Below are 25,679 nucleotides of genomic sequence, written 5' to 3' on the forward strand. Positions count from 1 at the left end.
ATGCACATGGCATAACATTTAGCCGGGTCTTTGGGCTGATTTGGGAATTTCAACCTTAGTTCCCATAAAATGTCTCCTATAAACTGTGCAGTTAAGATACTCCGGAGTGTCAGCACACGTCCCCATCGACCATAAAAGCAATATTTTTGAGTTCAAAATAATGCTTTTATCCTGGACTCAAGAACATCAAAATGAGAGTTTTGCCATTTCTACCAGATCGGGAGATTTTCTCATCTTGGCATGCGGGTCAGCGACATGCAATTTGTTCATTTTGCCATAAAATTAAAAAACAAACAAACAAAGTCAGGTCTGTGTGAGCTGTGCTGTGTATGAAGGTGTGTGTGTGTGTGTGTGTGTGTGTGTGTGTGTGTGTGTGTGTGTGTGTGCTTGCACTAGCTACATAGGGAGGACTTTCACGTTTTTTTAACAAGTGAGGACATTTCGGCTGGTTGTCACAAACTGGGCTGTTTGAGGGCCAACACTCGGTCTCAATTTTTGGTGTTAAGCTGTGACGCCTCCAGTGAGGGGCAGCACTGTCCATCACTCCATTACAACGTTAAAGCAGGTCCTCATAATGTTACAAGTACAAAGACGGGGTGTGTTGTTAATTTATTTTTTTTAATTTAAATTTTTTTTTTTTTCCAGCTCTCTGATCCATTTTCTCGTTTATCTGGAAGATCAAACGCACCCCTAGTGGACACTGGAGAACTAGCATGCATTTTTTATTATATAGGTTTGCAGGCTGTGTGTGTGTGTGTGCGTGTGTGTGTTAGGGTTACGGTAACGGTAAAGTGTGGCATTTAAAAGCTGGACTGAAGTTGATTAAAAGGAAAAAGGGGAACCTGTTACAAGTAGATGATGATCTCGTGATGCTGACATAATGACCCCAAAGGATCTTTTGTTTTTTTTCCGAGTGCTCATAACATTTCACAAAAGTTGACTTTTGTTTTAATCCAAAAGCAACCTTTGTGGTTACGTACCTGAGTCAATGCTTCTACCAGTAGTTGTTGCATTCACCTTTTCCAGGTTGGATTCGTAACGTCCTCAGGTGCACAAGGGAATTATTTTTATTCATGCACATCACTTGGAAGAGAGAAGGACACTTCAAAACAAGATCTCTTCTTTGTCCCTACTTTTCTCCAAGGTGCCAATTTAAGATATCATATTCTTTAGTTCAGCGTCTGAGAAATGGTCTTCCTCCTGTCTCAGTATGATCGGAATAGAAGATGCTCTTGTTTCCTCTCCCTGCCCTGACCTTCATATCTCTGAAAGAATCAGTTTTCCAATGAAAGTCTCCTGGATTATACATGAACCCGCGTATTCTGTCAGCTGTCTGTCAGACACAGAACTTGATTTACATTTAAATTCATTAATTTGTCATGAACGCACGGCATTAACTGTCTAAATAAGAGGAATATTTACAGTGGTGCTGCACCCAGGGTCAGGGGGTCGCCAAAACTGACAGCTCTCATTTTATGACGTGAATGTTGTCATAAAAATTTAATTGCAATCCAACAAATGGCCGCATTAGGGCCGAGCCGCTGACAGCTGACAGGTCTTTCACTTCAAGGCTGCTGGTGCCGTTTCTGCCAGATGATGCGTCTAATAAGTGATCCATACATTTGCCCATTAGTCCATACTTTTGATGAATTGTCCCAGGAGGAATACAAGGGCACCGTAAAGGCTGAACGGAGGTGCATGACATGATGATGTGAAGGCTACAGATGTTCCATTTACATTTATTAATCAGGCAGATGCTTCATACATCCAGTGTGACATTCAAGTGGGATACAAATGGAGCCTCGACATTCCTGCAAGGAGACAGAGCGACGTTGAGCCCCAAATTCCATGCTAGCAGTGTTCGCTTTGAGTCCAGGCTGCAGCTCATGCTTGTAGTCGCACACATGTGAAATGCGTTCTTGACCGTGAGTTATTGATGCCACATGTTGTTTCCTGGTCCTTCAGTCTCTCTCAAGAGCAGTAGGGAAATGTCCAACAAAAACAAGACCCGGCACGGAGGACACATTGAGAAAAACAACCTGCCGTCGCTGCAGTGTGTGACCCTCCTAGCAGGGGTTTCCACAAGAGTTGTAATATAAAAAGGTCCATTTGTCTTACTGTCCTGCAACAGACACACATCTGCAGGGAAACTCCGTGTATGTCCTGGTTAAATTCTTTTTCAGAGCACATCTGGTTTGGACGGACTCATCAGTTTTTCTTATACATTTCTACCAAAAGGTTTTATGGTGGCTTTTGCCTGCCTGGGTTTCCTCCAACGCCCTAAAAACTCACAGTTCAACTGAAGATTCTCAAACCAACCGTAGGCGTGTCTCATTTATGTCTTCACAAATATTATCACGGGTTTCTGAATTGTGGCCCCTAAACTTACACTGACACCCTTCATACCAAAGGCAGGGACCTGAATCATGTAAACTTTTTGTCCTGTTTGTCTTATTAATGCTGAAAATGCTGCTGCTGGAGGGGGAAAACTAAGAAGCTGAAGAGTACAGCAAAAGAAATCCTGCTGCTGTTATTCCTACTCTGGACAAAATAATTTGTCTAAGATTGATGGGTTTTTTTTGCTCCTTATTTTCCCTGAGGGGGGGTTTAGGATAAATTCAGAAATCCCCAAATGAGAATATTTATTCCTGATGAGACAAAGACGAGACAAACGAGCAGCAACACTTCCCCTGGCAGTCCCGCTGTTTACTGTTGACTCGAGCACAGCCAAACCAGCGCTCTGTCACTGCCGCTGCTCAACACCAGACCTTTTCAAGGGGAGCTGCTGTTGAGCAGCATTTACACCATGTAAATGCCAGGGAGGTTAGTGCAGCATTTTTCATCAGCAGATCGAGCGATCGAACAGGACACAGCAGCTCCTTCTGCTGTGCTGATGAAAACCGGCGGAACATCTTCAGTCCTCTCCAGTCATACGGCACGAGCGGCTCGGACTCAAACCAGCGGCTGCCAAACATTTGTAGGTCCCGTTCGCCCTCAAACATGCAACCACCTGGTCTTTACCCCCTCAACTCCACCGATGGCGCAAGGCTAGCTAGGCTGACACTGCTAACATTAATGCTAGCACTGTCAGCCATGGGGCAGATGGAACTCTGTCCCCCGGTTTGGGAACCATGGCTGTAAAGAAAAGCCCTTATCTTTAGGGTTTTATTTCCTCAGAATTGTGGGAGTTGTAGTATCCTTACCTCTAGTAATATACACCGAGCTGTGGTCGAGCTGCGCATCAAATTTGGCTTGTCTTAAGTTTTGATCTGGCCCGCTTTATATAAAAATAAAACTATCACTAATGGCGACTATCACAACAATGTCAAACATGTACTGCACACTGGAAATCTCTGTATTTGTATTTTTTCTTTTTTGGGGGGGTAAAAACACTCTCTAAATATGTCGGACGCCTCATTATTGATCATGTTTTTAATTCGATCAGGGAGCCGAGTGGCACTCACGGGATGTCAATGTGCCTCAAGTGAAGTAAGAAAAGATTCAAGAAACGGAGGGAAAGACAACCGCAAACAAAAGGCATTTCTGCTGATTCTGGCCCAGCATGAGCTTTCTGCTTCCAGGGGGAAGTTTGGGCACCACGGCTTTAGCTGACCCGCTTCACCGAACTACTGTTGGTGGTCCTGGATAACCACATCCTGACGCTGGCAGCTCCCAGGAGAAGAGGCAGCTGCCTATATTTGGTCTTTGTTTAACCCGTAACCCACGTGGTCCACCCAGTCTGATTGGAGATTGCAGAGGGGTTATAATTCTAAGATGCTAAGATTGTGCTGTGAGTGGTAGATAGATCCAGCGTATCTCCACATATTATGCCCCGCGTTGTGTGTTAATCCTGGCAAGCAATCAAGACTTCATTGTTTCTTTCTTCACCTCGTCTTTCATTCCCGCCCACCTGAGCTCGCCGCTGCAGCGACGTAACACCAGAAAGCTTTGACTCTCTCACTGAGCACATTGAGACGTTCTGAGGTGAAATTGCTCCATCAGTAGATCTGGAAATGTCAACCCTGTTAGGGTTACTGCTATTTTACCCCCAACAGCGCTTGCAGTTTAATGTACCTTTGGATTTTCACAGGTTTGATTACTGGGAGAATCTGTGTGAGTCATCCATGAATCAGTGTTGAAGCTTCTCTTCTTCGCCTTGGTCGTCGTACGCTGCATGACGTCCGCATGTATTACCAACCCAACGCAGAAACTCTCAGTACTCCCGTTACTTCTGCATCAGTGGATATAAATGAAATGCTCATGAAAGCAGTGTAACATACAAATGAACAATGGAACGTGAGTAGCATTTAGAATCCATGCATCAACAAATGGTTGTTATTGCACAGCTCCACAGCGTCTTTATGCGATACTGGATGCATGATAAAAAACACAAGAGTTCAAATTTCTGAATATTGCAAGATCGTCCTACACTTGGGGGAGGTGGGAAAGCATCAGTAGAATAGAAATGGGAGTAAATACAGTGGAAACATTCAGAGAATCATGATGAGAAGTTTTAAATCCATCTGCAGTTCTACACCAGTTTCATGGTACACTGCAGTTTGAAAACATCACAGTGGGATTTGCAGTCCTACCTTCGCCGCCAGTATCAGCTGCTTCCCAGAGAGAGGGTGCCCTGGCTGCTCGCTCAGCTCCCCCTGTAGCCAACATGAGCTTAGCTATCAAGGCAGATAACATCATGCAAAGAAACAAACAACGATGACGGAACATTATGCTTCAGCAGCACCGTGATTAGCATAGCGAAGCAAACGCTAGTCAGCAGATGCTCCTATGAAGGCTAGCCAGCCGCTGTACTAACCAGGGCCCATGCTAGTGTTAGAAGTGAGGGGGCTAGTGGGGCTAGGGTGCTTAGTGTTACTGCCTGGCAAGAGACTAACAAGTAAGCTACTGTTGACTGTATGTTGGCCGGAACAGCAGCTTTGGACAAATGACGTGTCCAGTCTGCCAGTGGAAGAAGTTCTTATTTACCCAGGCAACGGTGCCACTGCGTCTCAGCTGCTGTATTTACCTCCGTTGTTCATCCAGAAGTTTCCACCAGCAGCGTGTTAGACACGCCGCGTTATAAACATGGTCAATGTTTGAGCGTTCTGTGTCTCTACCATGTTAACGTAGCATTCGCGGCTGCTTTCACTCATTTCTGTCCATTTTTTGCCATAACGAGTCTAACCATGGTGTTTTATTTTGAAAATTGGCCAGATGCCTTTTGTGTGGGGGCTCTCTGACGGTTGAGAGCTGCTCTGTGCAAATTGACTCGCCATCCATCAAAATTCAACTTACCGTGTGTGTGTGTGCGTGTGTTTGTGTGTGCGTGTGTGTGTGTGGTGCATGAACATTGAAACAATCTTTATCAGTGTCCAGCTGATTTTACAAGACAATTATTAATTAAATAATTCATCAGGCAAATCATTCACATTTATAGAAGAGTTGAATATAGACATACATCGTTTACTCATGTTCCAAATTAGTTTTATGTTGTTTCCAAATAAAAACAAATATTTTGTTCAATAGCAAAAAAAAGTGTACTTTTTATTTCCCTGAAACAAAAAAAGCCTGATTGTAGCCAGAGGTAATTAATAATATTGTGTATCTGTTTTATTTTTTTCACCTTACTTTGAAAAGTCGCACCTGCACATCCCAGTTCAGCAGCGGCATGAAGGTGTCACTCATCTCCAGGCCAACCGCCTCATTTTAACATTTTAATTGGCATTGATTTTCTTTTGTAGAATATCTGAGGATTTGGTTAAAATTGTGATCCATTAGGATGAAAACCTGAGTAGCAACTCTCGTGTTAAGTAAGTGATGAGTCCTGGAGAGGGAAGGCTGTAGAACCAAGGGTGCTTCAAATGATAGCAGTGCTTTACTAAAGCAGGCTTGTATGACGTGGTCATCCATCGTGGGGGTTTGACCTTCAGCGGGTCAGCATCCGAGCCTCCAGCGATGCAAACACATGGCGTTATGAGCCAAACGAAGCCAAACTTAAATCCGTTTACAATTCAGCTGCCATTTCTACATTTTCTACTATTCTTACATTTTGGAACAATTGAAGCCTTTTAGCGATTTTTATCCTGCTTTTGACTTCTGGAAAACTTCTTGTGACCCTCTTTTCTGTGACCGGTTTGAGCACATATAATTGTGCAGATTTCCTTTCAAGGCAAAAATATACCCTAACCAGATTTCTACACACACACACACACACACACACACACACACACACACACACACACACACACACACACACACACACACAAATATACACACACCCGCACATTCATGTGATTCAAACACAGATATATTTGCGTGTGCGGCCCAGATGCTACATGGTATGACCCAGTGCACTACTCTTCTCTCTTCTGCTACGGTAAACCTCCTCTGCTAGGATGATCTAGAACATTCAGGGCACAACTGCTTAAAAAACCCTGCCCCCCCCCCAAGGCTGAGAGATCCAGGTCAGGTCTGCAGACAGAACAAGAAGCCCTCAATCTGAAATCAACCAGTCAAGATCCTTTGTTGCTAATCACACACATCCTCATATCATACAGCTCGTGAGGCCCCGTGCGTGCTCACACGCATGTATCATGTACTGTACATGTGCACATTGAATCTTCTCTCTGGTCGACTGCACCAGTGACTTGCTATCATGTCATTATCTTGACATTTATGCTCAAGTACAAAAGGTGTCTCTGCTGAAATGGAATAAGTAACATTTAAGCACATTGCTGTGATAATTCTGTAGACGAGCGAGTGAAACTGCCTTCATAAATGCCCCCCCCCCCCCGTCCTTTGATTCACTTGATTAACCCTGAGTGGAGGACGCTGTGTCTTTACGGGGGGGGGTTCAAATAAATATAGACTTTCACAAAGAGAAACACACAATTACAGTCAGGTCTCTGCGGCCATGTAGGCCTAAAATAGCATTAACTAGGCAGCGGTGGGAGATTTATGGGGCCCAGAGCCATCACCTTCCTCCCGGCTGGGAGCACAGAGCGAGGCTCAGTCGAAGGGCCTGTCACGGGGCTGCTCAGGGCTCAGCTGGACAACACTGGCTCATTAGCGTGCAGACAATTATTATCATATATATTTAGTATCTTCATATCAGCCCTCAGAGGAGTGGCATGTCCCCAACGCTGACATAGGAAGTGTGTGCTACTTTACCGCCTTTTTAAAATAAAGTTTCTGCTGCTGCTTTGAAGCCACAATATGAATAATTCTATTTCTATTCATGCGTCTGGGTTTTATCTCGGTGAGACATATAAACCATGTTGGCTTGTGTCCCTAAGTGAGTGTGTTTTTATCTGCCTGTTGTTCTTTCTTTTCCTGAGATCCCCTCTTGTCCCCAGTGGACTCTAATCTCTCTCATCAGTGTTCTCGCTCTCTTTTGTCCTCCCAGCCATGGCCGTCCTCCTGCAAGTCTGCTGCTAGCAGTAGGTATTTGGGGGCTGGCTCTCATCTTCAAATGTCATCCTCTCATGTTGTCACGTGGCATTTGGAGCGAGTCCTTCGGGGCTGGCCTGTTTGAAGTATTGATTGAAGTGTCCTCGTCCCCTGAGTGCCGTTACGTAACAGAGATGCAAAAATCCACAAAGTCACTTGGAGGGAGGGATGGAGGGAGTGTGTGGAGAGATAGTGGGATGCCAGGAGGGAAGGAGAACATGTGAGGGGACATAAAAGAGACGGGTGGAGGGGGATTGAGAGGATAGGTGCTGAAAAAGCCTGGGCTGTGGACGGAGGGGAGGTGGTCGGTGAATGCATGGCTCATCCATCAGAGAGCAGTGGACACCTGGGAACAAGTGTCATAGATCAAGCAGGCTGGAAATAGGTTGGTGAAGGCAGCGATCTTAACTCCATCATTACTGTGGCGTCTCATCATGACACCGCAGAGGGACAACACTTGGCCCAGCAGAAGGATTTGAGGAAAAAGAAAGTGGATTAATGCTCTCCGAGGGATACAGAGCTTTTTATTTGCAAAAGAATCGATAATTTGACAGATGAGAGTAAAGTGTTTTTTAAAAAAAAAGTGTTTGGCGACAGCTGTACACACCAGGATTTATTCCCTGTCAAGGAGTTAATGATCGCTGGGGCGTGTCTGTTTGTTAGCAGGATATCTCAAAAACGAATGGATGGATTTGAGGAGAGTCGCTGAGAAGATCGGTACTATTTCAAGGAAGGAGTGAGTGTGTTTGGAGGCTATCTGAGCCAAACTGTAGATCCCTGATATTGAAGAGCGTTGTCGGTCAATAGCAGGACACGGCTGTAGGAGGCACGGCGGCTCAGCCTCAGTTGCTGATATCTCCCAAACATTTCAGCATATTTGTTGCGGTCGTGTGTTTTCCCTAGAAGGGTGAGTAGCTGGTGCCTGGACCTCTGAGCTGGAGGACCTGTTGTTTGTGATTATCTGCAGTCTCCACTGCAAAATTAGTAACATGAGCTGGACACTGACAGTGTGACACCTGAACCATCCTCTGCTAGCATGGCGGTGGCTGGTGCAGGAGCTGCTACACGTGCATCATAGAGTGACACATCTCCGCTTTAGCAGCAGATCGGTTTTTGTCTTATCACGCCATGACGCAGCTCTCAAAACGACAGAATCGCCACAGATGGTTTTGCTTGCCACGTAGCACAAATGAATCAAGAGTGGCCACTCAAAAGTCCCCCCACACGCCGATGAGGCGCATGATCCTTGCTGCTGTATATGTGAATATTGTCTTCAACTAAAAACAAAGGAGAGCAATGTTTTTGCCACCCAGTGACCTCTCAGCGTCATTCACATGGCATCCTCGCACGTTCGGCTGGACACTGAGAGGTGGTGATGATGGACTGCGTGCCTTGCAGTCCCCTGGCGACAGTGATGGATCACTCGTTCCCTCATCAGGGATGTTACGGAAGACAACTTTGGCCAACAAACACTGAAGAGTAAGTGTGCACACATGTAGACACACATGCAGAAAATGGACTCTTCATTATGTTGTGGATCATATTTGAAGAACTCCGGTGACAATGGGAAATAAAACACACACACACACACACACACACACACACACATACATGCAAGATGGTCCTTGTTGCACAAGGTCTTTGTTTGACACGCAGGACTCCCCGCCATGATGTATGAGTGCTCTTCAAAGGTGCCAGGGATGAACGTTGCTGCTGGACAGGCTCAATATGTGACCTTTGAACCCAGTCAGACCCTTGAACTGCTTTGTATCCTCCTTGTGCTCCAGGTTGGGCGCACGTGTGTGTGTGTGTGTGTGTGTGAATATTTTGAAAATCCTTTATCTTCCTGTTTTCCTAATTTAGAGATGTCGTTGATTAACCAAATTTAGCAAACTTCCTTGAGCTGATGGCCCTGATGGTCTTTTCCCTTTCACTACAACTGTGCTCATGTACTCGTCCCCATGTGACCTGTTGTATGGTTCTTCCATACTCCTTCACCGGCGTCTCGCTGGCCTTCTGTTCCCCTCTGAACAAATACATTTGTGAGGTGAAGTAGACGTCTGCAGGTATTCTGATCCGAGCAGGCTCCTCCAGGAGCTCTGGCAGGAAGCCATCAATGAGAGTTTGTTAAAGGGCCTTGTAAAAGCCTCTCCACATGCAGTAAAATCAATTCTGCCTCTTTTATGAATGTGCGACATTTCTCTGGAAGAAAACAAAAAAGAACCCTTTAGAAGTTCTTAATCATTGTCCAATCTCGTCTGCGCTTTGAAGAAAACCAGGGACGAGGATGAGATGTCACTGGTGATCCATAACACGCTGCACCTCTACCAGCCTCGACTCGATCCGTATTTGACACAAACGATTCCAGAAAGTCTTCTTGACGAAGTGTCTTCCAATTAACGTAATGTTCTCCAGGACTGAGCTTCTCTCTTTGAAGCCTCATCATTATCGTCTCTGTATGGTTGTGTCTTTAAGCCTCCTGCTGATGATGATCTCAGACAGGCTCGCCAGAGCTCCCATCCATCACCCAACACTTATATAACATCCCCACCTCCCATATGTATATATGCAACTACGCCTTTATGATGGGGGGGGGGGGGGGCGGGGGGTTCACCGGTTCAGGACTCACTTTGAAGATTAAGAGGGGAGATATCGTCACTGAGCCGAGCAGACAGGAGGCATGGAGCTACCGCACTGCGACTCGGCAGGAAGAACTCAAGGCCATCAGCTGAGTACTCATCACACACGGGGGACACACATGGCGGTTGTGTGTGTGTGTGTGTGTGTGTGTGTGAGTGTGTGTGAGTGTGTGTGCGTGCTCATGACTGAATATTAACAAGTTGGTTTTGGCTTGAATTTGCAAAATCAACACAGGGCCTTCATCCTCCACCGGCAACAAAAGCAGAGAGGAGTCTGCTTGTTGCTAAGCGATATCACCTGCAGCGGAGGAGGCACTCAGGTGCTTCACTCACAGAGGAGCGAATGCCCTGTTGAGTAAAAGGACGTCAGACTGAACAGGTTGAAGTATTCACAAAATGGAAAAGTACTCAAAGGACACAAATACGCTGTTTGTTTGTGGGCAAACAAAAACTCCCTGAGTGGTTGTGAGCGACCCAAGCAGGTACCAGGTCAAACCACCAGCCTGTCTTTGAGGCCGACCTCGGCCATTCGTAGCAGCTGTTCACTCTGAGGAATATTTTCTACATGAATCTGTTGGTTGCTGGTTTATACAATTTTAAAACAACAGAAAATACATTCAAAGAAATGATTGAAAAGAAAAAAAAGAAGCTAAAAACATAAAATGTTTTCTTTTATTGAAGCATAACTGAGATAATTATCAAATTCATGTTAATTCATTTATCAGCTCCTCTGTTTAGCTGTAGTTTGTCTGATCAGTGAAAATGGGTTGTTTAAATTTAAAAACAATACATTCTGTTTCTGGGGTGTGTGTGTGTGTGTGTGTGTGTGTGTGTGTGTGTGTGCGTGTGTGTGTGTGTGTGCAAAAATCCAAATTCGTAAAGTAAAAACTCAGTAAAAGTATTATAACATAATTATCATGAAGTAAAATGTTCAATATTTTCCTCTGAAGTGTGTACTGGACTAGAAGTAGAAAGTGTCATGAAAATACAAACACCCCCAAGTTTGAGTAAATGTACTCAGTTACATTCCATCGCTGTGCACTCACCTGGTCTCCACAGCCACCACAGACCCCCTTCTCTGCTCCGAGCTGCAGCAAGGAGCTGACCCACGAGACCTGCTGAAACACAGAGACCGGCTGACCCACGAGACCTGCTGAAACACAGAGACCGGCTGACCCACGAGACCTGCTGAAACACAGAGACCTGCTGATCGCTAGTTAGCTTAGCACAAGGACTGGCGGTGAACAGGCGGGTTAGCATAGCTCTGCTAGAGGTCATTCAATCCACGTCCCTCCACAGACTCTTGACGACCACTGTGGGTCTCAGCTCCGTCTCGCTGCCAGGTGACGGAGGCGTCTCTGTTTTCTCGCCCGGCTCTTGAGAGGATTACAAATCAGCACATTTCCCAAAAAGTTGCTGTGTTCTCTTCAACTGTCACCTTGCTATGTTCCCCTGCCTGTAGAAAAGAAGAACAACAGCTTATTTCAACATAAATGAGTTACCGAATTAATTTGTGCGGTTCCTGCCCGTACACATCAACATAAACACACCTACACGGGGTCAGCCGGGTGACGTGGCAGAGGGGCCGACCTGGCTGACCTCCCTGCTCGCACGTAACCGTCCATCACACCCAAGGTGAGTGTTTGTGATCAGGCGACACGCAGAGCTGCTGAGACAGCCAACTGTAGAGGGCCACAGCGGCAGGGTCAGGGGTCAGAGGTCATGCCTGTTCCCACAGTAGCAGAGAGCGCTTGTCTCTGCTCACTGTCACGTCATCGGCACACTCGTGACGTTTGAACCCCATTCATTACTGGGGTAATCCTGAAGACAGCCGCGTAGATACAGTTTTAAGCAGATTAAGCACAATGTGAAGAATGTTGCCATGCGTGCTGTGGCATCTCTGGAGCTCGCAGGAGGAACCAGAGTCACCCGGAGTTCAGGGGCAGTGGAATCAGCCTGATACGCCGCAGTACCTGCCACGGCGCGGCTGAGTAAGTTCCTCTAATGAATGAATGTCTAATTGCTCCCCTGAACGACTGTCAAAACGAGCAAAACAGAGCATCGTTTCCCTGACGAGACTGAACGGGTGTGTGTGTGTGTGTGTGTGTGCGCGTGTGTGCGTGTGTCACTCTGCACTCTGAGACCTTCAGACCGGTCCAGGTTTAACTCTGGACCAGCACATGGGAATGGTGATGTGAGCATGATTGGGTCTGACACATGTTTGCAGTGAGTTGGAGGCACAGTAAATGTTTTAAATACTCCAGAGCAGGGAGAGCTGCTGGGGGGGGCTGTCAGCCTCGTGGGAGCGTCTGAAAGGCTAAGCTATATAAAGTGTCAAAGTCAATGTTGACAGAAAGCACTCTAAAAGACAGAGGCATTAAAAGATGATAGGCACAAAGTGGAGCTGAAACATTGTTCTTTATTTCTATCGACCCTCCTCTTCCTCCTATCCTCATCATCATCACTGCCTATCAAATAGGAAGTGAGCTTCATTGGTTCTGGCTCCTGAAGTAAGAAAAGCTTAGTCAAAGTCACTTTGACAGAATGCAAATAATTCAAAATCCTGCTGTGGAAAGTAACTTGACTCAGCAGTAAGTTTTACGGGCTCAACACAAAATATGGTTTCAAGATATTTTCTTTAAATGACCTGAACTGATAGTTTATTCTCTTCCTTTTTAAGGCTTTTAACAAAAACTGTGTTCCACGTTGTCATATTTGTGGGGTTAGACAGCATCGGTTCAACAAGGAGGCGCGTCCTGGTGAGGCGAGATCCTCCATGAAGGATGAACAGCAGGACCGGGAGAGCAGAAGGGCAAACTACAAACGCTCTTACAGAGCAGACACTTTCTCTTCATTCTCTCTATCTGGAGTTTCGGAGTCTCAACCCAGAATTCGTCCTGCCTTTGCCAACTCATCTTGGCATGTTTGTTTGTTTGTCTTGCTCATCTATTCATAATCTCATTGGCTTTCACTTTTCTTCTACACGAGACAAAACAGATGAAACAAAAGGAATAAATAACTAGGTGTCCCAGCAGCCCCCAGCAACCCCCCCCAAGCTAACTCCCTACAGCTAAGCTAGCCCCTCGCCACAGTGCACGTCGTCTTCAGCTGAAGTAACTCAGCAGGAACGCTCAAAGATTCAACATAACGTCACTTTTTGAAGCGCAAACCGATATGAGAAGAGCGTGGAAACGTCGCAGTCTGGCACAGAGCGCCATCTCTCGCTGCGTGATCACACCAGCAGAAGTGATCCCTGAGAGAATTGTTTCTGAAATAAACACTTGGCTTATCGCAACTGTCTAGTCGTCACACATCTTTAGCCCGTTTCAATAGCGTGACCATGAAATCCTATTCCACGTTATCGGGCTGTTTGTCGCTTCACTCCCCTTGTTACTCTGAAATTGCCTCCTCAGTCGTATTTGGGACATTTTTCAGAAGCCTATCTGTGTCTCTCAGGGTGCGTACAGGCTCGGCTGGCGGTGACCTGAGGAGGCGGGCGAGTTGCAATAAAAAACAAAATTAGAAATGAGAGCGATAGAGATGACGGGTGAACTAGACGGGCAGATGAGAGCACCACGAGGACGCCTCGGCTACATCAGCCCCTCCAGGCGAGCGGCGCTGGAGCATCAGACACGGCGGTCATGGAGGGCTCAGGCTCCTCCCTAGAGAAGGGAACTTTACTTTTTGTTGATGGAAGAATTTTCTCTTTTCCACATTGAAGTTCTCTCTGTGGTTACAAACTGTAGGTGCAGCCGAGGGGAGAGAATCTATCATCCCCATCAGTTGAGAGAACTCCAGGAGTGTTATTACTTTGAGCCAAGCCATTAAGCTTTTACCCCGGAGCGATCGATGGCAGATGCTGGAGGGGTTGTTTATCTTTTGTCTTCTTATCAGAGCAGCAAGGAGAGGTGGGGGCACTTAGAAGGAGCGATATAAGACAGGGGAACACCTTGTTCTGGTAGAAGAGACGACTTGCAATTCAGAGCATGGTCTGTTCTCGGCCATTTTGATTCACCTCATGTGAGGAGTTTGACACGTCTGATGTGGGAGATCAGTGATGAGACAAGGCCATGTGGAGGGCTCGTGGCCGACAGGGGTAACCCACCTCTTATTTTACATGATTCAGACCCCTCGTCCAGCTTCAGCTGGCTCAGAGGCTGAGGGCTCGGAGGTGACTTACGCATACACCAGAGAAGCTTCTCTTCCAAGCCCAGCGAGAAATCCTGATGAAAGCAGAGTGAATTGCCACTAACGAGGAAGATGGACCCAGCGTGAAGCGCGACGATGAAAAACAGCTGTCTGTAGATCTCCCCCTCCTTTCTCTCTGTCTCTCATCGCTGTCTCGTAAACACACTCAGACACGCACACACACACACACACACACCCCTCCCCATAATCCTGCCCTTTCCAATTTCCTTTCATCAGTAATAACCTCTTGTAAAATGTGTTAATTTCTCCTCATAAATAAAGCAGAAACACACTGTGAACTGGAATTAGATTGAATTAATCGTCACGACTGTGTTTTTCATTCCAGCTTTTTTCCTGAATCCATTTATTCACCTGCCTGCATCCCCTTCAGTCCAGACTCTTGCTTAATGTTCTTGTTCATCCCCTCAGATGTTCTCTTCTCTCGCTCTCTCTCTGGATCCCTAGCCTCATTTAATTCAGCACTAACTTCATTACAAGTTTTTTCTGCACACAAGTGTGGCCAAAGATGACTTTCAAATCCTGTTTTCTTTGCGTCTAGAGATGCTCTTATTTGTCTGACACAACAAACGCCGTCTCCCCAGTTGCACGCAAACTTTACGAATCAGATGTATCGTAAAAGGCACAGACACGCTTTAACAGAAATGAAATAAATATTGTTGCATCAGACGAGTGTGCATTTCGGTTTGCACGAGAGGTGTGAATCAGGGCCTGTTTACCTGCCTGGAACAGGGCTGGTGTGTGCCTGGTGAAAGGGCCCTTTGTTAGGCCTGAAGCCTGGGCATTTCCTGTTCAGCTGCTGCTGACAGTGTTAACGGTGCTCAGGGGAGCCCTTTGTCAGCAGTTTCCAGCCTCCATAAACCTGCAGCTTCATGTAGCCAAAGTATCAACAGTTTTTGGAGGTGGCCTGTGTTTGGTGCCTCTGTGGAGAGGGACCCGCATCCCCAGTATGTTTTCCAGTCTGCAGTCAGTCTGGAAAATAATGACAACCGTCGCCACAGCAACAGAGAACAAAGCTCAAATTTGAATAATTCTCCAACTTAATGGATCTCCACCTGACTGATGCCATGTGTCGCTGCAGTTTATTACTGTGCAGGATTTTGTGAGAGGAAAAGTTTTGAGAATACATGAACCGCTGTCGATGAAATGATTAATTCCACTCTGTACAGTAAAAATGAAACTCCTGCCAACAGCAAATGAGCTAGCTCATCACAAAGAGCTGGAAACAGCTAGCCTCGCTGTGTCCAAAGGTCGCCAAAACTGCCGACTGTAGCACCTCTAAATGTCACTAATTAACACGTTACCCCCTCATTTGTTTAGTCTGTGCACAAAACACAAGAGTAGGAATAGCACATTGTGATTTTATGTGGCAGATTAGGGTCGATTATTTTGTGCTGGCACAAAACCTTGTTTTACTGTTCAGGTGTCCTGTTCTGTGGTTTTAATAGACAGACCTACATGGCAGCTCATTGTAAATAAGTACTGTGATGCCTAAATACTCCTCTGACTGACTGACAGGTTTCTTTTAGAGGTAAAACTGAAGATATTCAGATGGGACTGAGGGCTGTTTTGCGTCTCTTCTTCAATGACGCAGTCACATGCATTTAGGACCTTCTGATAGCGAACGTTCGCAGCCGGCTCCTCTCGGTTTGGTTTCAGTTTCAGACCTGCCTACCTGTTGGCAGGTGACATCTCTGTTCCATCTCCCAACTGCTCCTGGGATCAGCCACCTGCCTGCACAGCTGCTGCTCATTTGCTGGTTTGCTCCCCAGGAAATAGACAGGGCCGCTTCCAGACGGCTCGTGTTTCTTTCCTCTACCTGTTGCTTGTTCTAAATACCTGTTGCCAGAATCCGGCCTGATTTGAGAGATGTTTTCCTGCTCCTGTCCAGCCGACACTGTCTCAGCCTGTTTCCTTGTCAGGTCCTGTGTTAGTAACCATTGTGAAGGTCAACTGCAATGAATTTTGGCAAAACAGAAGCTGCTTTGGCGCTAGGTCACCTGGTTCCCGCTGCTTTTTTTGTGCCAAATATAACAACCCACCAGAATTTATAATCAAATAGGAATCATCCATGCATTTATACAATTATTCTAATTAAATTAAGGGCTCTTTTGTGCATTCCCATCAGATATACCCACATACTGCTTCCATCTATGGAAATCCAGACATTTTCACTGAATGAGAGTTTGTTCCTGCAGTTCAGTTAACAGTCCAGTGTTTTATAAATGTACAACAAGTTCTACAAGAACAAGAGGCTCTGGCTACTTTAGCTTCATTCAGGTAACTCAGTAGCTCAGGCCGCTAACGTTAGCCGATAATCTCTTGGGAACTCGGTCAGCTGATGTTCTTCAACACTCTCACGCTCTCTGTCAGAATCTGCTGTGGTTTGATGACTGCTGTTTTTAATCTGCACCACGATGACAATCAAGCCTGTTTTCTTCTTCTGTGACTCTCGGGAGATCAGGATCATTGCACCTGTTTCTGTGACTTTTGTCACATGCAGGTTGTTACTGATGGACGGTGCACACAAGTAATACAATTTAAACCATCCCAATTTTTTTTTTGATGGGAAAAGATGACGCAATTTGATGCAATGCCAATATTGCACAGTGCAACACTTGTAACAGGTGTACAGAGGAAGGAAAAAGTGAACAGAAAGGAAATAGAAATGAAGGAATTTAATATTAAAGCAACAACAGAAGACATTTTCATAAATTCACTTGCAGTTTCTTGCTGAAAGTTCAAACTTGGTACCTTGATTCCTGTAAGTAACAAAATCAACTATCACTTCTGAAGCACAACTTTTCATCTAATCTGTAATCTAATTTTAAGGTGTTTCTGATCCAATTTGAGTTTGACAAAGTACATTCCATCCCTCCATTCATCCTTCCATCATCCATCCCTCCATGTTCTCCCTCTTCTCCTGTTGAGGGTGGTGGGGGTGGAGCCTATCCCAGCAGCCTTCCCCCTGGACAGGTCACCAGTCCATGGCAGGGCCAACACATAGAGACAGACAACCATTGGCTCTCACAGCCACGCCTACGGTCAATTTAGAGTCTGGATTAACCTGGTCCCTCTTGATGTCTTTGGACTGTGGAGGAAGCTGGAGTACCAGAGAGAACCCAGCAGGAACAGGGAGAACATGGAGACTCACCCAGAAAGACCCCGTGCTCCAGCTGGGACTTGAACTAGGAACCTTCTTGCTGGGGGGCGACAGTGAGGACCACTGCACCACCCAGGAGTTCATGAAAGAGTAAAAACAAAAAACATTTCCTGTCACCACCATGCGGCGCTGTGACCTGTTCTTCAGCCCACGCTATGCCTCGAATTCACTGGCATACACAGAAAACTTCTTCCTTGATGGAGTTAAAAAAAAAGGAGCTTATTGGACAGCAACCAACAATTATTTCCATCATCGATTAATCAGATAATTATGTTCATGATTAGATGATGAATTACTCAGTCTATAAAATGTCAAGAAATTTGATAAATGTTCCTCACAGTTTCCTAGACTAAAGAGATGTGGTGAAAAAGCTTCCTTTTTTCCTCTAATGGCACAAAACCTTCTATCTATCTATATCTATATATTTATTTATTTTTTGCTTGAAAAACACTGAGATGATCCATGGACTTGAGCTGTGAATTGAGCCCGCTGTCTGACCTTTGGAGTATTAGTATGCCTGGTCTGGGTACCACCACATCTTCCAGGCTGCAGCTGCAGCTCGGCCTCTCAGGAGCAGCTGCGCCCCGAGTGCCAGCTGAGCTCACTGTCAGATAACACCGCGCGCTGACCACTGACACACTCCAGCTGGCTGTCCACCCCGTTGCTCCCTGACCTTTATCACTTATCTCCCGTCGGGTCCAGGTACATTCACATGGAAATGTAGACACACACACAGAGCCCTTCAGAAGCCCGTGTTACAGACTTGTTTAGTTTCTGCATCAGTCTCTCCCACACGTGGATATAACTGAGTGACGCTCTTTGATCAGGCAGGTTTACCAAACCATCTCTCCTTCGTCTCCATGGTATTAAGAGGCGTCAAGAATGTCTGCGAATCCTTCCTGGCTTCAGAGTGTGCAGGTGAATACGTTGAAGCGATTAGTATGAATACGGGGTTGTGCTCTGCATCGCTCAGCTGGCCGATGATGCACGGGAGACCTGCACTCAGAGTCTCTGGTCCCTGAAGGGATCAGGCCTGTCTGCAGGTCTGTGCCTGCCCGTTGGCTCATTACGCCGTGCAGGGCGCTGCAGTTTGTGTTTAAGCTGCATTAAACTGGGTCTGTCCAGTGTGTTGTTGTTAGTGACATTATTGATAAAGTGTTAAAGTACTTCTGTGGCAAGCCACAACCTAAATACTGCAACCCATAGACACAGTCACTCAGTGGGCCTACTCAGGTGTATCCGCCAAAGTCTAGCTCCTCTGACAATGATTGCGGTACTCGGGATTCTTTGACCCAAGCACAGGAGGAGGAGGGGAGGTGAGCTACGACGTCTCGGGTCCGTATCACCTGACAGCAGCTGGTAGCGTTTGGGCTGCCCTAAAGCTCGTGAGAGACCAAAGATAGAGAAATGTTATCCTGATAATGAGCGAGTGTGTAGCAGGATGAGGGGAAGGGAATATTTTACGCGCTGCTTGGACCCCCATTTTCAGGTCCTGGACCCTCATACTAGCCTCTGCGAACCTGAAACACTGAACCAGAACCAGCATGTTCTCAGCTGCTCATGCCGTTCTCCAGTTAACTGCTGTTTCCATTCGGTAAACAACGTACAAATGTTTTCTTGATCAATAATATGAAACTTTTCTAACCAAGAAAAGTCTGGAAAAACTGACAAATGTATGGACTTGAGCACCAGGAATACGTGAGAAAATAGGTCAGCAGAAGCTCAATAATCAAGACAGAGATCATATATTACAAATATGATGTGATGTTGTGGTTTTTTTTTTTTTAACCCTTTAATGACAAACTCCACAGTCCTATAGTGAAGTTTTTGATGTTTACAGGTTGCATGGCTGTTTTTTACCCCACGGGACAGGAATGTGGTACAGTCCAAAATCGTAGATATGAAATAACTATAATCAAACATCATTCAGCTGCCCTGCTGTAGCCACTCGCTGGAGCACATTTGTCCTTAGAATCCCAGTTGTCTGAAGTGGCAGTGGCTGTTTGGCGTCTTGTTGATGTCTGATGACGAGACTTCAAGCTTTGGGTGGGCACACGCAGCAGCGTGGGACTGCACACGAGCCCCTCTGTGGTGGAGTAAGCTGGCTGCTTCTGGCTTTAGATAAGAATGTCAGTAATCTCAGCTCTTCTTATCATGCTGCTACAATAACATGACCCTAATCCTACACTGCAGTAAATACATTCTTTAAAATCTATATTTGTACTGCAGTGAATCTGCGGGCCGCCGAGTTCCCTGGTGCCTGACCCCCCCGAGGACTTCCGCTTGTCTTTGCTGTGACAAGGACTTTCAGGAGCGCCGCTGGTGCGTCAGCCTCAGCCTCCGAGCGCCGCTGCAGCCTGATCTGATATGTCACCCTGCTCCCTCCACCTGCTTGATTCAACTGAGTTACCAGGAACTAAGTGGAGTTGAGAACATTTCTTATGTAAGAGAAAGTGAGTATTGATGTTGGGATGGAGGCCGTCCACAGGTCACTTCTCAGCTCGCTGTGTGTGACGCTAAAAGGGTTCCTGGCAGCAACTGAAGTCAGTCGCTGAAGTTGAGTAAGTCAGCGTGTGGAAGCTGACCTGCTGTCCGGTCAGTTCTGGGTTTGGCTCTGTAAAGGCCTCAAAGCAGCCCCCGACCACGCTCTGCTGCCTGCCTCTTTCCTCTCAGATGTGCGCTTCAAAGTGCGTCACGGATCCATCTGTTTATTCCCAGGCGTCCTCCGGGCATCTCTCCTCCGGAGCTTCACTTTCATTTGCCACAGCAGCTCTGATGGACTGTCAACGCTGTCACTGTACGTGCACGGCAGTATACATGCAGAGGAAAACAAAGTACACGTGCTCACCTTTTCTTACTCTGTCTTAGTTCACAGGCATACAGGCAGAGTGTGTGTGTGTGTGTGTGTGTGTGTGTGTGTGTGTGACAGAGAAAAAGTGCAAACACAAGGAAACGTGTTCACATCTGCAGTTCTCCATAAGCAGTCTTTGCATTCTGCGTGTGGCGCTGGGCCGGCGGCCCCGGGCACGGCTGGGTGCATTAATTACATGTGCACTGCTATAGATCCACTGTCCGAGCCTGCTGATTGCCTTCATGTCAAACCTAATTGCAATTGTTAACCTTAAAGTTGCTCTCATAAATGAAATTGACAACCTGTCAGGTGCGATTAACTGGTGTGAGGGAACGGATTGTGTAATTTCCCTTCAACCTTCCACATTTCACCTGGCCAGCACGCCACCGCGCTGTGCAGGCAATCCATTACATGATTTATAATTCTCAGGGTTTTTTTTTTCTTCTTTTTTTTTTTAGCTGAGCAGTAAAGCTGAGACAGCAGAGTGAAAAAATCCTCATCTTGAACACATCTTAAATATTCATTCTCCTTTTCCTAGGTGGTACGAAGGCTGAATATAGCACCGGCGATCTGGAGACGGGGCGTTGCGTAATAAGGTCCGGTGTGTAATCATTTTCATGATTTAATAATTGATGAACGAATGTTACACAACATGGAGAATGTCTCATGTAAATATAAAAAAGAAGAAGCAGAAGCCCCTCCCTGATGCTGAGCTGGGCGAGTTGGGTTCTTCACTTTGTGGAGGGAAACTTCAGCGTGAACGTGCGATGCTATCAGGGAGGTTTCGCTCCCTCCACACGTGCGTGAGAAGAAAGCTTGATTGATGGAACTGGAAGCTCTGCAGCGTTTCACACATCATCGCTCTGAGCAACTCATGAGTTATGTAAGAAATTATGCAACAACACGGTTCAATGTGTAGATCAATGGCGGCGCACTGTAGCTAGGAGGGAATTCACTTCCGTTAATGGAGGAGAGACAGAGAAGGTTTCTGAGTCACTCATGAGTCTCTGTCACAAACCTGGTGCCCTGAATCCTTCTCTCACTGTCCCGGCCCAGACGATGGCGGTACTGAGATGCTGCTCTGTGCTCACATTGCACGACTTTACACTCTCAAATTACAAAAAGTTTAACAGCCCAAGTCCCGTACCGTGCAGGTCCAGTCTTCCTACGAGCTGCTGTAGAGAGGAGAGGCATCGAATCGCGCGCCGGACCCTCAGCAGTCATCGTGAAAGAGCGAACCTGAGAACGCGTCACAACCCAGCAACACAACGTCACAACAACGTCGAGTTTGAGGTTATCAGGCGAAATGAAGTGACTCGTGTTCGAAGAAAACACCGGCTTTGTAAATTCCTGCAAACTATGGAGACATACAGTCTCAACATTTTTGAACCAAAAATACGTTTCATGGAAGCAAATCTGTCAAGGAAAAAGCCGGCAATGTGAGGCTGCTTATTAACAGTAAGAAAGAGCTGCTAGGAGAAAGTCTGGGAGGTAGAACAAGTTCAGCAGAGAGACTTTTCTGCCTGCTTCAAAGTGTTTGTGCACCACAACTTTCACTTTGTTAGCTGACACACATTGAAAACAAGGATTATTAAAAGAATTTTCCTAACCTTTCTCATGTCCTGAGCCCCCGAGCTGGCATTGAGCAAGCCCTCACCCTCAAAACACCCCTCTACCTCCATATATTGGTTGAGACCATGAACAGGCAACAAGAAATCGTATCCAGCCTCTCCGGCCTGACTGAAAATATCAATTAATAATCATAGTAATGTCTTTAAGTTTTAAAGTTGGCACATTTCTTTCTTTCTTTGTTATTTCTGGTAAAAAAAACAACAACAACTACTTGTTCTTTAGATTTGAATTTTTCAAAATAAATCAAGCTTTCCAGGAGAACCTAAGCAGGAAGTAACCCAAGTATTTGCGGATGCTGTTGAAATGAGGAACAAATGTAGAGGGAAACGGCAGGAGAGCGATATCTCTAATAGCCGAGCTGATCTTGAACAGGCAGCTCAGTGTCGCCCCCCGGAGAGCTGCTGAGGCACCCTGAGGGTCCTTGCTGCCGCTCACTTATTCACTCTTGTAGGTTTTCAGGATTTCAAGAGATCAAAAGAGGAGATTTGATGCCAAGTCTCGTACGACGTCTTCCACCCGGCACAAACCCAGGGAACAAACCCTGAAACGGAAACATCATAGCTGAACTCCCCTCTTTGCCTCTGACGGTGATGAAACTCCGTCATCAAAGGGCGATGAAGATGATGAAGAGCGTCGGCGGCGAGGCTTCTTGTGTAACAGGCCGAGGGGAAGCCTGCAGCCTCTGTGTCATCTTCAGAGACGGTGCGCTCCGTCAGCCGCTGCCTGTAAACACACTCCCAGGTTGTGACGTCACTGGGAGGACGTGGGTCAACCCAGCCTACTCAGGAGTGTTGAATTCCAGCAGAATCTCACCGGTGCAGGTTTCCACGACTTTCTGCCGGTCACAGTAAACACGTCTAAAGGAACACTGATATTAATGAGCCGCCAGCCCAGTCAGCGGCTAATGTGCGTCACGTGGGCCGCGCTGCTGTGTGCTTCCTGCTCTAATGGCTCAGGCTCTTTTATCTCAGCTGTGGCCGTGATCCAGATGATGTAACAGCTCAATCGAAAATATCATGGGAGAAAGCCAAGCATCAAAACCGAGGAGCAGCATCCCAAAACAAACCTTAAATATTAATTCGGTGATGCTACTTACGTAAGCCTCCGCCGTGGAGACGAGGCAGACTCGAGTGCACGGGGAGTCTCTGAGGCGCTCTCGTGTCTTCTCCTCCAGCCTGCATGACAACCAGGTCGCTCCCATTCATCTGCAGATCATCTCCTTCTCTCTGTCTATGATATTTGTGTGCTCTCAAGTCAGCGACAGTAAAATCGACTCCCTTCAGATGTTCAGGGCTTGTAGTTTTAGCACTGAACAAGTGCACCCTGCGGAGATGGAGAGTGAGGGAGTGTACAGGAAGGTGAGGCGGTGGACCTATCACAGGAAAGAGTAAATCGTTCCCCCAGACAGAAAAGGTTACCCAGAAATCTACCGATGTCTCAAATATTTACAGAAGGTGCGCTTAGACATTCAATCTCTCTTTGCCGCTCGCTTCCTTCAGCTCAGGTCCCTCCTCAGAGGTGAGACGCCGGGGAGACACTCGAAACAGTTTTATGAGACACATCAAGGGAACTTAAATATTTGCGTAAGGGGATGGGTGGGAGGCCGGCGTATCATCGGAGGAAGATGCCTGCAGAGGGCACAAGAATGAAATTTACTACGCTAACATTATGCTGCTCCGCTTTCCTCACGGATACCTTTTGCTATCTGAACCACGTGTAGAAACATTTTGTCAGGGTTGCTGCCCCCCCCCCCCCCCCCCGCGCCCGATGCAGCGGTTCACAATATTTCAGAAACAAAAAGCCATGCATGAACTCTTTGCCCTCCTAAGGAGGCTTAAACACCTCCCTAGTAATCTTGTTTAATCAGCCATCGATCATTTTATCTCGTCTGAACGTGGCTGCGCCTGCACAGAGCAAAGAGAGGAAATTGGGATCCAAATGATAAGAGCGGTGTGTGTGTACCGGCGCAGCGGTGGTAATGGACACACTGCCATCTGCACCTCAGGGATAATTAGATTTGCCCTGACATGGTAAATTACCCCGCTACAGCCTGTCCATTTTATTTGCTAATTTAATCCAGTGTCACTTAACACCCAGAAGCACAGAGAGGCTGGTTACTGCGTCCCGCGGGTCGGAGCGCCGGGCCGGAGCGCTGGGGAGCAGAGATGACCAGGGCGCGTCCAGACGTTCAGCCTCGCCGTGCAGGAAACCACAACATGTTGCCTTCGTTTGTGGTGTCAAGGATAGTTGACCCGGGGCGACCGCAGGCCTCAGACATGAACACACAGCTTAACACACACACACACACACACACACACACACACACACACACACACACACACACACACACACACACACACACACAGCAGCTCATGATTCCCACTGGATTAAAGAAAAGCAGCTCCTTCTCTGCTCCACCCTGCTGTCTGACTGAACTATTTTGAAACATTTTATTACTTGATACACTTAAATGAGGAGTGACTTTTATATATATCATTAGCCGTCCACATAATTCCTCCTTCGTACGTAGATATCCTCAGGGAAGTGATCTAAGATAACCCTCCGTTTATGTTTTCCAAGAGCCTGATGAAAATGAGGATGTTTCAGCGACGACTGACCTTGTTTTTCCAACCACAAATGATACTTTATGACCGAGCTGTGTAAATTTAGGCCTCTGCAAAGTATGCAGAAAAACAATTTTGCTAAGATGCTGTTTTCTCCCTGTAAACACCCATGATGACATGGATTCTAACGGTTTACATCTCGGCCAAACCACCGAGGTGCCCCGGCCCTGCTTTTCCAATATGGCACAAGTGTCCCGCTCCCCCTTCTTCTCTCTTTTTTCCTAAATTTTTGTGTTCATATATTGTTGATGTTTTTGAAGTGAGAGCCCACTCCTGAGCTTTCCTGCAGACTAATATTTGTCTTTCCACCTCCTCCCGTCTCTGTGAACATCTGGACTGGAGTTTTGCAGAAACACAAACTTCCTGAGTGAGCCTTTTCTATCTTCTGATGGCTGCCTACATAACCATTGATAGTTTATCGTGAGCGTAAACATTCCTCTCTGGCCACACAACGCACTGATTTCTGTCACTGAAAGTATTTCTCAAAAGATCTGCTTCATGATTTGCTGGGAAATTTCAAATGGAAAGAAGTGAAACAATCCAAAGGGATGTGATCTGAGGGGGATTTCAGATACCGTCACGAACAAGGCAACAACAGAGATCTCGTTTTGTAACATATCCAAACAAACTAAAATTTATCACTGTGAAGATGAAATTTATCAAGACATGTATCTGCAGCTTTGGAACGTGGAGCCAGAAAATCAGCCATGAATCACTGGAACTATGCAAGAGGGACAATTTTAGCTGATTGCGCACCAATGCCGGCTATCAGGTAAATCAATAAATCCTCTGGAACACTCGAGCCCAACTTGAAAAGGTTGGCTTTAATGTTGGGAGGTTTTAGGCTTGATTTCGATAGGATGGTCTGCAGGAGGTTGATGTGTCCGTGGCCCTCGGGAATAATCGGATTGATCTGAGCACTGAGAAGGAAATGAAAAAGTCCTTGTAGCCTGCTTTTTTTTTCTCTGCCAGTGCCTCTGTGGCTGAGCTGTGATAAGAGAAATGAAGAGGAGAAGAACAGCAGTGAATGTGCTCGTACTATCAATCTGTGTCCGCGCGCAGCGGCCTACATATCTACTCGTCAAATAGCCTGAAGTTTGGTCCAATTTCCAGCG

Source organism: Aulostomus chinensis, chromosome 14, assembly GCF_037954235.1.
Source record: "Aulostomus chinensis isolate RoL2024-O1b breed Wild chromosome 14, RoL_Achi_v1.0, whole genome shotgun sequence".
NCBI lineage: Eukaryota > Metazoa > Chordata > Actinopteri > Syngnathiformes > Aulostomidae > Aulostomus > Aulostomus chinensis.